General features: G+C 47.2%; 2 non-coding genes across 2 annotated transcripts; one reads left to right on the forward strand and one right to left on the reverse strand.

Annotated features, from left to right (window-relative positions):
* Nucleotides 1-1,298: 1,298 nt before the first annotated feature.
* On the reverse strand, nt 1,299-1,391 carry trnar-ucg (transfer RNA arginine (anticodon UCG)). Its single transcript has 2 exons — nt 1,355-1,391; nt 1,299-1,334 (listed from the first exon to the last, which is right to left on the reverse strand). It is a non-coding gene; the product is annotated as a tRNA-Arg (tRNA).
* An 882-nt stretch (nt 1,392-2,273) lies between these two features.
* trnas-gcu (transfer RNA serine (anticodon GCU)) lies at nt 2,274-2,355 on the forward strand. The gene has a single exon. It is a non-coding gene; the product is annotated as a tRNA-Ser (tRNA).
* Nucleotides 2,356-4,045: the final 1,690 nt, after the last annotated feature.

Raw genomic sequence — 4,045 nt, forward strand, 5'->3', positions numbered from 1 at the left:
GATGAACCGGACTGTGAACGGGAATGCGGATTTCACGGACCGGACCATGACAGGTACATGGACTGTTTTACTTAGCCAACGAAATGGGAGACATATCTGGACTCATGCGAGTGTCCATGGCTACCCATTGAATTTGGAGTGAGTAGGAGGAACCGACGCTGAAACTGTTGAGGTGAGGACCGGTTCTGCCAGACGGAGGATGGTGATGATAGAGGGGAACTGGTTGGTTCTTTCCTTGAGAAATGTGGAGATTTTTAAGGCCTTTTAATACGGGGACTGGACGTCCATAGAGAAAATGAGACGGTCATAGCCAGGGAACTGGAATTTAGTGAGTCGATCAGAGCTCGGGAAGGTTCGCGAATGCAGGTGGGAAGGGACTGAGTATGGGGCATAGGATGGACTGGAGCTATGAAAACAGATAATCAGTGGGGCAGGAGTAGGCCGAGACAATGAGCCTACCTGGACAATCTGATTTGTGAATCAAGTCGGAGGTAAATCGAGCAGTTCAGGGCAATGGAACCATGAGTTTTCTGCAGTGAATGCAGGTTCTCCAGAGTTGATAACGTCAGTGATAATGTCGGAGACGGTTCTGTGATCGGCCGCACCCCAAAGACCGTTCTGTGATCGTCCGCACCCCGAAGACAGTTCTGTGATCGTCCGCACCCCGGAGATAGTTCTGTGATTGTCCGCAGTCGGGATTATTCAAGGTGTAGGGATGAAGATGTGTCTGAGAGTTCCCGCCTTGTCTCAGCAAGGTAGAGGTCAGTCCGCCACTCTACAACAGCAGCACTTTGTCTGCGTGATTGAAGGTAAATTTGGGGATGGGGGTTGAGATTTGGGAGGGCAGCGTATTCAGAGGGGTACGGTACAAGGAGAAGTGAGGATTCCTGATGCTGAGGCGGTTGATGTGTAGTTGGCAATTAGTGATGAAGATATCCCAGAACAGGCAGAGAACCAGCGCGTTGAGTCCAAGAAGAGGAGGAGGGTTGGAGACAGGAGAATGTACCGTCACTGCTGGGTGGTGAATCCACGCCGATAAGGTGTGCTCGGAAACGGAGCTCAATAGGAAATAAACTTCACCTTCCCAGCAGCACCTCCTGAGCGTCTGAGAAGCTCCAACCAATTGTTTATGAAAGTGTCTGCAGAAATACCACATAATATTATATGTTGTGAAGACGAGGCATTATGTTTTCACCGAGGGTGTAGTACTCCGGTTAATCCCCACGCGGAATTGAGACAACCAGTTGGATTCAGGGAGTGAGAGACAGAATGGAACCGAATCCGCCAGGTTTTCAAAACGACCGTGGCAGGACTCCAACCTGCAATCTTCTGATAACTTCCACCATGTCAAGCACCGAAGTCAGACGCCTTATCCATTAGGCCACACGGCCGTATTTTGTGAGAAAGGCCAAAGGGCACATGCTGAATGCTTCAAGAAGTTTCCACCTGTTAAGTGGCTTCCTGGCCGAGCTAAAAGTACACGCAAGCAGTGATTTCATCCCAGGTGAACATTCGACCTGTTGTCAATATCTCTCCATGCACTTCTGCTTTGGGCTGTACAATATTTAGTTTCTGTCACAGAGAAAGGAATTCTCAAAGGCACATGCCCACTGTCTTTTGCAGCGGCGTTATATTCTGGGATTGGAATCAGTGAAATGGTCCACCACATTAAATACATTATTGATGGAGTGAACTCGATTTCTTTTCAGGTTTTCAGCCGTTGGTTTGGTATTCCCGAACCGAGCAGCCATGTGTATGTGTCGGGTAAGCGTCAGGGTGTTCGGATCTGCGGCTGCGCACAGCCGGGCGTGACGTCAGCGCGTCATAATGTGGTAACTATCGGGTTATTGCATTTGCCCAAAACACGGGAAATCGTCATTCTGAACCAGATGGCAAATTCCTATAATATCTGCTTACCTGAAATCAAGCAATATGATAACAAAGCTATTCAAATTTTATTTAATTCGACATAAATTTATCTCGTTTTACAACTCAAAACATTCACAGTTTCTCCGAGTTACAGAGCACGGATTCGATAGTTATACCACAGCACGTCCATGGGGTCCAAAGTGCATGAAATACCTATTTCCATGTTTCCTGTGGTTGGCACACATCTCTCTAAACTGTCCTTACCCAAACTCCATGAATTCTGGTAAGCACGGCGAGCAAAGTAATTCGGCCTAGAATCTGAACACACATGGGTGGACCTAAAGCAGAAGTTTTAAATGCTGTGAAGAAAATCAGAACTTCGGAGCACAAGAGAGAGAAGAGCAGACGAGGTGGCCGAGAGGTTAAGGCGATGGACTGCTAATCCATTGTGCTCTGCACGCGTGGGTTCGAATCCCATCCTCGTCGCGACATGTTAATCGGGGAGGACCACTTTTGAAACTGTCACTTTAAAACATCCAAGCTTCCAAATTTGTCACAGGGACGCCAGGCGGTTTGTTATCTGAGTCATGAAAAGCGATATTCATCATTAATTTATCACCAAATTTGGCCTCAATACCGCAAGATATAGGAGCAAAATTAGGCTATTCGGCTCACCGATCTCCGCCATTCCATCACGGCTGACGTCTCACCTTGAATATTGTGAACTGTTTTGGGTCCCGCACCTTAGAAAATACGGGCTGGCACTGGAGAGAGTCTAGAGGACGTTCACAATGATGATTGATGACTCCGGGACTGTACTCGCTGGAAATTCAGAAGGATGGGAGGGGGATCTAATTGAAACTATTCGAATATTGAAAGGACTAGACAGAGTAGATGTGGAAAGGGTGATTCCCATGGTAGGGGAGTCCAGGAAAAGGGGGCACAGCGTCAGGATGGAGGGGCGCCCTTTCAAAACAGAGATGCGTAGAGATTTATTTGGCCAAATGGTGGTGAATTTGTGGAATTTATTGCCACATCCATTTGTGGAGGCCAGGTCGCTGGGCGTATTTACAGCACAGATTGGTAGGTTTTTGACTAGACATGGCACCAAAGGTTATGGGGAGAGTGCTGGGAACTGGAGTTCATGAGGAGAGAAAAAGAAAAATCAGCCATGATTGAATGGCGGAGCAGAATCGATGGGCCAGATGGCCAAATTCTGCGCCTATGCCTTATGTTCTTATGGTCATTCCTCTCAACTCAATTCCCCTGCCTTCTCCTCGTCACATTTGACACCCTTTCTACCTGTCCACCTCCTCAACTGCCGCTTTAAATATACCCAATTACTTGCTTTTCACGGCTATGCGTGGCAATAAATTGCACAAATCCATAACTCTCTGGCTACAGAAATTGCTTTAGAAAAGGGACGTCTTTCTCTGAGGTTGTGCCCGCTGGTCCTTGACTCCAGTACTACAACTCTAGTACTGTATGTCCAGTCTATCTTGGTCTGTCAATATTCGATAGATTTCACTGAGATCCCCGACTCATTCTTCCAAATTCCAGCGACCAAGGCCCAGGGTCCTAAAATATTCCTCATAGGTAACTCTTTTATTCCGGGCATCATTCTTGTGACGGTCCTCTGGACTCTCTCCAATGCCGGCACATCCGTTTTAGATAAGGGACCCAAACAGTTCACCATATTCCATCTGCAGTCATATAAAAGTCTTATAAAGGCTCCGCATTACATACTTGTTTTTATTTTCTAGTTCTCTCGAAATAAATGTTGACAGTCCATTTGCCCACCGTACTAACGTATAGTCTATCTGGCACTTCATTGCCTATCTCTTCATCTGAACAACGTCTTCTGCAAATTTTCTGCTTCCTCAAGACAACCTACTCTTCAACCTACGTTGGATTGTTCGCAACTTTGGCGGCAAAATCACCAATTTCATCATCCCGATTACTGGCATATAAGGTGAAAAATTGCGGCCCTAATACCGACTAGTCACCAGCATCACGACCAGAAAAGGAAGGGGAGGGAGGGTTGGGAGGGAACGTCGACTCAGACCATGAGAGGCCTGCGCCGGGCATTTTCTTGCCTTACAAGGCGCAGATTGGAAGTCTTTGTGGGGCGCCACTCCTCGCACAGACTAGAGCAATCTGTGATTAAGTGCCTTGC

This window comes from Mobula hypostoma, unplaced genomic scaffold (assembly GCF_963921235.1).
Source record: "Mobula hypostoma unplaced genomic scaffold, sMobHyp1.1 scaffold_36, whole genome shotgun sequence".
NCBI lineage: Eukaryota > Metazoa > Chordata > Chondrichthyes > Myliobatiformes > Myliobatidae > Mobula > Mobula hypostoma.